The sequence below is a fragment of the Zalophus californianus genome, chromosome 15 (genome assembly GCF_009762305.2).
Source record: "Zalophus californianus isolate mZalCal1 chromosome 15, mZalCal1.pri.v2, whole genome shotgun sequence".
In the NCBI taxonomy this organism is placed as follows: domain Eukaryota; kingdom Metazoa; phylum Chordata; class Mammalia; order Carnivora; family Otariidae; genus Zalophus; species Zalophus californianus.
In genome coordinates this window covers 85442548-85451323 of record NC_045609.1, presented here as the reverse complement: position 1 = coordinate 85451323, position 8776 = coordinate 85442548, and positions in this window count along the sequence as shown.

The window sequence follows — 8776 nt, the reverse complement described above, 5'->3', positions numbered from 1 at the left end:
AGGGTCTCTCACACAAGAGCATATTACAAGGAGAGGCACGTCTTCTGCAGCTGTAATTTATACACTCACATTTTTGGAAAGATTTCAAGATCTCCCCCCACATAAATGGGCTTGAAGAGTTCTCTGAACCATGAATGCAGTCTGGCGGGGCTTCTGAATTGTTATCCTTCAAGGTAGAAAAAGGAACTTAGGAAAATGATACCCATCAGGTTTATAGATGTCCAAGGAAATATATTACTCAGTGGCTTTTGATTCTGTATTATTTCCTTGAAAACTTCCTTGCCTTGAACTTGGTAAAGCAAACATCTCTGGTTTTCCCAAAGTCTTAGGTAAATGAATAAAACTGGGTGAAATATCAAGTGTATGTATTTTCATTTTTTCATAGTTTCTAAAGATATTTAGAATGAAGGGCTGAACCCCCATGGCGCCCCGCACGGCCCTGGCCGATGCCTGCCTCTCACCATCGTCATCACACCTTACCCTTTCTCCCGCAACAGCTCTGGCCATGTTCACTCCTCCTTCAGGGCTCTTGCACCTCAGGTCTCTTCCTGCACTGCACCTACCCCTCCCCCCCGCAACACCTCCTGCCACCTCAGCCTAACCAAGGTCAACTCATATCTCAGGCTGCAGAAAAAATGAATGAATGAGGTGAGGTCCCAGACGTACTCTGCCCAGGGCACAGGCACCTCCCTTTTGCTGTGCTTGCCGCAGGTGTAATTGCTTGGCCCCATCTGTCTGCCTTCCTAGGCCGTATGATCCTCGAGGCAAGGGCTGGCTCTGAGCTCTGGTGCCTGGTACAGGACCCAGCACTTGGTAGATATTCAGCAGATAGTGTAGGAGGAACGGAGGAGACACCCCAAACAGCTGGGGCGGGAAACTGAGACCAGGGAGAGGCACCGGGTTTACAGTTGTGTTTGTAATGCACTTTATTTATTTATTTGAGAGCCAGCAGGGGGCGGGGCAGAGGGATAGAGAATCTTAAGCAGACTCCATGCTGAGCACAGAGCCTGATGCGGGGCTCAACCTCATGATCCTGAGATCATGTCCTGAGCCTAAACCAAGAGTCAGGTGCTTCACCGACTGAGCCACCCAGGTGCCCCTGCAATGCACTTTAAAGCGGTTACAGATTTCAATTGAGTAAAATGTCAAAAATCTTTTTTTGAGAAGTTCTGTTAATTAAGAGCACAGTTTTTAAGTAGTTTAAACTTCTTTCTTATCTCTGTACCTGCCCCCCCCCGCCCCCGCACCCGCCCGTCCCCAGCCCCACTCTCTATCCCCAAACCCAGCCCTAAGGTCCCAGTAACAGCAGCTGGTGCAGATACTCCATGTGCTGCGATACTCACTATGGGGTAGGTCCCAGTATTTCCCCCATTTTACAGATGAGCAACCAAGGCCCTGAGAGATTAAGTGAGCCACGTTCCAGGTCACCCAGCCGGCAGGGGAGAGGGCTGGGGCTGGGGCTGCGCCGCATGCCCCGCCCCTTAGAAGGAAGGCGGGCCACTTCTGAAGCCTTGAAGTAACTGTTCCAGAGACCAGCAGGGAAGCCGAGCTCATTGTCATTGACCCCGCTTTCACATTCAATTCGTAATGATCTCACTTTCCCTGCTCCTGGTCCGCTGGAAGCATCAGGCTGGAAGGAATCCGAGAGGACTTTTAGAAGGTGGCACCATGACAACAGAAGTGATGGCTGGCAGGCTGACACGGGGATGGGGACAGAACTCAAAGGCAGTCTCGAAGCTGTGTACCAGATAGTCCCAGAATAGATGGGAGCCCTGCCTCGTTAAGAAACATTCAAATTTTTCTAGAGCCTTTCTTGTCGAGGCTAATAAATAATGGTGATTTAAAATGATTTCCCTTTAAAGGCATAAGCCGCAGTCATACGGCGGATTAATTTCTCTGTGTCCAGCAAAGGAAATAGCGCAGTCGGTATCTAACAAATGTGCCAGAAGGAACTCTCCATCTCGACATGCTTCAACCAGGGCGTGCCACCGTGCAGGAAAGTGTCACCTGCCTGTCCCCAAGCTCAGGGATAGAGAGCTTTTCATATCGGTCCTTCCGCAAGTCTTCATTCTCTAATGTTCTACGTCTTCTCCTTGCTCCGCCGTGATGTGAGTTCTGTGTAGCACCTTTAGTTTTGTCTTGCCAGCCCATTTATTTGTGGCCCTTTTAATTAAAACATTAATTAATATTTTATTCTTGGCCAGGTTATCAAAAGGAGCATGGAACACAGAGAATCACACGGAATTGCCAAAGGGGAAAGTCCTAGAGAAGAGTTTTCAAGCTGCTTATTATTATTATTATTTTTTTTTGGTAAAGTCTGGGAAAAATAATTTTTTTAAAGATGTGCTCTAATTAAAATGAGCCTTAGATATTGACAACATTCCATTCAGTTTTCACTTTGTGCACTCATTTTACAAATTGGAAAGTTTTCATTCATTATAAAGTAATTTAAATTAGATGTTAATGGTCGCAGTTTTTCCTTCTTGATGAGTCAACACTGGGAGCTAAATTACCTTGTGTGTAAGGTGTTGTCTCTGAGAATAGAGCAATTCACATGGTCTTTTAACCTGTATTTAAAAGAACAAAATGAGACTTCTGGAGACGTACACTTGCCCTTTCACTTTATCTAAAGGGGAGGGAAGAGGTTTTTGGGAGCTGTAGGACCAGGGCTTGATGCAAGCCTTCTCCCGGCCCGGACTGTGACTCTTCTCCGTGGCCAGGGCCTCCCTCTGATGGCCTTCAACCCATTCTTTGGTAAACCAATACCTTGGCCTCACAGTCTTTGGAAAACAGTGTCAACCTATTATCCCTTTGATACCTATTACGATTTGTAAATTCGTAAGAATTAATTTGAAATTGGAGTATAAACAAATTGAAGCCCCAGGTAGCTTTCATCTTTTGGTGACCTCCTGGTGGATATCTTCCTTCACAGCCCCTACCCTCACCCTGGGGCCCACAGCTACAGGTTTAGAGGCAGGTAGGTGACCTACGAAGTCTCATTAGAGCGACTCCTGAAATATTTGCTAGAAATTCTGGGCCAGGGATAGTATCCTGTGAAGATGAGAGGCCTGGATCCTTTGCAGCCATTTTCTGCCATGAGAGAAGCCAGACAAGGGATGAAGCACACTAATAGAGGAGTCAGGGCTGGGAGAATGACAGAAAGATGGAGCCGAACGCTGGCTGAAGCTTATGCAGGAACTTGCCTGGCTCTGGTCTTGGGCATGTGAGCCGAGAATACACTCTTCTTCTAAACCAACTGGGTCCTGACTGAGATGCATAAAAATTGCATTTTAATATATCTGCCCTAAGTTTTAAGGATTTTACATAAAATAAAAATGTAAAGATGATGTTGATCTCTGTCACCTGTATCCAGGCCTGTTTGCCTCCCTTCATATGTATAAGTTACTATAGCGAATTTTGTACAATCTTAGGAGGTCATAAAAAAATATTTTACTTGGAGATGTAGGTCCTATAAAAACTATCTGGTATTGTTTTGTGTGCATTAAAAATTCATAAATACTATCATGGGTTTATTTGGTAACTTGTTATTTAAACTCAGCATTGTTTTGAAGTGTATCCATGTTGATACATAAATATACATAGTTTATTTTTAAGGCTCCTGTATTGATGAATATTTGGGTTTTTCCCAGTTGTAACTATTGCAAATAATGATGTGATATACTCTTGCACATGTCTTGAAGAGTTTCTCTGGGCAAAGACTTGCATATGAAATTTGTGAGTTGTAGGGTTTGTGTGATCTTGGTTCTTGGAGGGACCACTGCCTTTGCTTTTCTGACAATTTTACTATCACCAGGGGGTATGTAATATCCCACTTCCCAAATCTCTGCCAATATTTGATATTGTCAGACTTCCATATTTTTGCCAGTCTGGAGGGTGTCAGTTCTCGTGTTGGTTTTAATTTTTATTTCCTGCAGTTTTAATGCGAATGAGCCATTTTTCCAAGTTTAATTGGCTTTTTGATTTTTCTCATTTGTGAAGAACCCCTTTAAGTATTTTGCTCATTTGTCTATTGGATTGTTTGTGTTTTTCTTATTGATTTGTTGGTCTTCTTTGCATAAGCTGGCTCCTAATCTCTTTGTCTGTTAAGTCTGCTAACCTTTGTCTTCTTGTTTTCCACGTTTACAAAAGCTTTTCCCGACCCCATAATGTAATAATATCTGTCTGGTTATTTTAATATTTTTTAATGTTTCAATCTTTAAAATTAAGAATTAAATTTGATGAATTTTGTGAAGAACGTATCTACATGTTTTTTGTTTAAGTAAGTAAAGAACCAAATTTCCCCATAGCACTTATGAAAGGATCTACCTTTCCCACTGATGTGAAATGCCACGTTATAACATGATAGAAGTTAGCATATGACGCATGTTATGTTTCTGAACTGTGTCCCACTGTCCCTCGTGGGACAATATCACCACGTTTCAATGAGTATAGCTTCCGAGTATATTTTGACATCTGATCATACAAGTCTTCCATTATGATGATGATTATTTTTTTTCAGGAAGCAGGGGACAGGCATAGGGAGAGGAAGAATCTCAAGCAGACCCCCCACTGATCGTGGAGCCTAATTTGGGGCTTAATCCCCTGACCTTGAGATCATGACCTGAGCCCAAATCAAGAGTCTGATGCTTAACAGACTGAGCCACGCTGGCGCCCCTATTATCTAGTCTGAATCGCTTAATCCTCCCAGTGAAATTAAGGGCTAGCCTTCCCTCCCTTTTGTCATTGATTCATTTCATTATCTTGAAAACAGAAGAAAAGATAAATCATCATATTTTACGTTTTTGTGCCTCAAAGAGATGAAAATAACACGGAGAGCTTCGCTCTTTGGGCAGAACATCCTGACGGCATTTGTCAGTGCAGAACCTTCCCGGAAGAGTGAGCAGCGGACCGAAGACTTGGAAGATTCCAGCACACTGTAGGAGAGGTAGGAGAGGTGGAAGGTCAGGGCTGGTGGGCGCCATTTTTATTTGCATGCTTCAGGGTTTCTCTGGAATGATAGGGAAGAAAAGATCTGATCATGTTTACTGTGACTTTGATTCCTTCAAACTTGAGTGATTGTTCCCATTAAGGATTCAGTGTGTGTTTACCATGCAACCGCTCACCTTGTGAATATAGTCATTTTGAAAGTCATTGTTTCCTCTGGGGCGGGAGTTCATCACTTGCATGTCCCCAAAGAAGGCGGCATCCCCATGTGGACTTCTGTTTCTGCCCTATCGCTGCAGGTCACTCTGTCAGCATCTCTGTCAGCATTCCTGGTTCTAGCGAATGGTGAATGCTTCTGCTTCATTGTCACCTTCTGGTAAAGTGTCTTTGATGGATTTCTCTTTGGTGGTGAGTCCACTGGAATCTATTTACCTTGGGGAAAAAGCTGTCCTAAAGCTGCCTTTGCTTCAGGATGGCTTCCATAAAATTCTAGCCTGTCTGGAAAACCTGCCTCCTCAGGCCTCTGGAAATAGCAAGGAGCTCCCTCCTCTCCTTTCTCCCCAGGGCTATCTGTAAACATTTTTCAGCTGACAAGGCTGACTTTCTAGGAAATTATTAGGCTTAGGTTGAATGGTGGGTAAGATGCAATATGATGATTAACTCATGTTTGGAGAAACCAACATCCCCACATCCTGTGCTATTATTAAGTAACTCTTGGGCTTTGTTCTTTTCCTGTTTTGTTTAGCAGACCCTATTGCAAGTCTGATACAATTTTGGGATTATCCCCCCAAGAAAATGTATATTTTATATATGTATAGACATCACACATTTGTCTGTATGTATGTGATTGTGTTTGTGTGTGTGTGTGTGTGTGTGTGGTATATACCCATAAGCATACAAATTCACACACACACACACACACACACACACACACACACAAACTGTGACTATAGTTTCAAGGGTTCTGAAAATCAGGAAAAACCCCAGGATAAGAACCCTGACGTGGAGGAAATTTGACCAGAAGGTGCATTGCTTTCTAGAGTTCAACGTAGCTGCATTTCCAGTTGCAACTATCAGTAAGAAAGCATTTTTGAGGTCTTAACAGGGCCAAGCTCTTTGGTAAGAATGGTACATGCATCATCTCTTGTAGGAATCCCACCCAGTATATGTCAGTATTATCCCTTCTTACAAATCTGGGACAGACTCTTCAGGGTCAAGAACAAGGTCGGCTGTAGGAAATAACCTGTCTGTCTGGCACTTTCGTTCGGCTACTGCCCACTGTGTCACCTGCCTCTGTTCCCAGACCCGGCAGGCTCTTCCATGCCTTGTGTCCCTGCAGCAGTTCTAGTGGGTCTTCCAGCCCTTTGCAGACACCCCTCCTCTTGGGACCTTCCCTAAAAAGGCCTCTGGGGGTGGGGCAGCCCGAAGAGATCCCCTTGACTGGTCACTCTTGGACACTCATCCCTTGTAGATGCCACCAAGGTGTGCGGGGCCACCCGTAGGGATGGCCAAACTAAAGTCTGAATAGAAGTTAAGGATGCCTTAATGTATGGTGATTAACATAACATAATAAAAAAAAAGTGAAAAAAAAAGAAGTTAGGGATGCTTGATGGAACCACACCCATCTTGGAAGATGACTTGATGACGTGATGTCTTGACTCTAACTTTGCTAGGACATTGCTTACCTTTTTCTGTATATTAGGGTCTACTTAAATGGAGATATTCTTTGGAAACTCACTGCTGCAGAATTTTTGTTACTGTTATGTGGTTCCGCCATGTTTGTTATCAAACGGGTCCTTTTTTCCCTTACTGCGGTGCTCAGTCCTTGTGCTGGGACCTGCGGCAAGAAGGCCCCGTGTTGGTCCTCCCGGCTCTGTGGACGCACGCTGAGTACAAGGAGGTGGAGGTGTCGGTCGGCAGTCTCCTTCGGAGTCATTTCAAGCACCTGGTTTTCTTAATTTCCCATCACAGTTTCTCCTCCACTCTTTTACATTCTGGGGGCTGACAGGCCCCCGAAAGCAGCACCCACCCCTGGGGCCCACACAAATCCAGGACAGTCCCCACAGAGGATGGCGGTTGGGCCACAGCACTGGGGGCATTCGCAACCTGACCCAACGGGGGAAACTGGGGTTCAGCTGACGCCTTTGGAAACGCGTGTGGCCTGATGGGCAGGCACCGCTAAGTGACCAAGTCACCCTTCAGCAGAAACCCCATTCCTTTGTTTCCACCCCCTTGGCCCTCCCCACCAAGGATGGAGAAGGGCTCCCACCCCCTGCCCTTTCCCCTCCCCCCACCCCGCCCCTCGGCCCCTTCGAAGCGGATTTTTCCAGCATATCCGTGAGCCACTGGCTTCTCTGGATTCGCTCTTCCCCTGCCTGCAGAGTCTTCCCAGCAAACCCCTCTCCAGAGGAATCGACCCTCCTGCCATCATCCTCCCTGTGGCCCGAAGACACAGTTTTCCTAATAGCGCATTTCATAGCAGCAAAGTGGTTGTCGATAAACCCTTCGGGTCGGGCAGAGTCAAAGGAAATCCGCTCTAGTCATTGAGCATTGAATGACTTGTTTCAAACTCAAGTGCAAGCCTGACTCTCGGAAAAGATTATTATTACAGTTATTAAGTCTTCTTGCGCTTCCTGTTGAACATCTTAGTATCAATTTGTGCAAGCATCTGCTCGCGGGTCCAACTTCGATACTACACTGTGGACTCCAATTCTATAAATGTGTAAGAAGTGAGTAAATTAAGTGGTGTGAACCCTGCCGGGGTTCTGACCTCACCGGCCCCGTGTGCAGGCCCAGGACTGCTATACAGCATAATGATTACATTACAATCTTGTGATATTATTCAAAATGACTTCAGATAAATGAATGATAAACTAGGGGTTATGCTGCCTTTATTACAGAGCTGATAGGTAGCTAATCAGTGTCCAAGTATATGTCATTCCATAAATTACGAACCGGAGTTTGATGTGAATTCCCAGAGAGCCTGGTTTTCAGCATCATCTGGTGCGAGGCCACAGGCTGAGCTCTGAATTCTGAAAACAACAGGCCTTTTAGCTCTCCTAATTTCTGTAAATTACTAATAGATATCTTTAAAGGCCTGGGGAATATGCTTTAATCCACTAACAGACTTTCTCCGTGGTAAATGATCAGCGCTTTTCTCTTTCAAAGAGTCTTTCCGTCCTCTGTATTCTCCACCCATTTAGCACGAAGGTTTTCTTATTCCTCACGCCGGTGTGTGAAGAATGATAAGAAGGGGGCGCCTGGGTGGCTCAGTCGTTCAGCGTCTGCCTTCGGCTCAGGTCCTGATCCCAGGGTCCTGGGATCGAGCCCCGCATCGGGCTCCCGGCTCAGCGGGAAGCCTGCTTCTCCCTCTCCCACTCCCCCTGCTTGTGTTCCTGCTCTATCTTTCTCTCTGTCAAATAAACAAATAAAATCTTAAAAAAAAAAAAAAAGAATGGTAAGAAGTAGCAATTGCAGAAGAGGTAAATTGTCAAGTCCACAGTTCTCCAAGGCACGTCTAAAGGGGAGGACCAGGCTTCCTGGCACAGATTGGTATGCAGGAGGCCCTCCCTCTGCATCTTCTGGCTGAATGAGAAAATGACATCATCATGGGTGCTTCCCACGACGGGGGACATTTACGCCAAGTCAGGGCGAGGGGCAGTGTAGGGCTCCAGGGTGGGCAGAGGTGAGTTTGAGTCCAGCTCATCCACCTCCTGGCTCATATCCTGGGGCAAGTTACTTAAGCTCTTTGAGTCACAATTTATCTGCAAAAATACCCATTGTTATTGATTGTGAGGATTTCATGAGAAACTGAGGCAATTTGCCAATAATT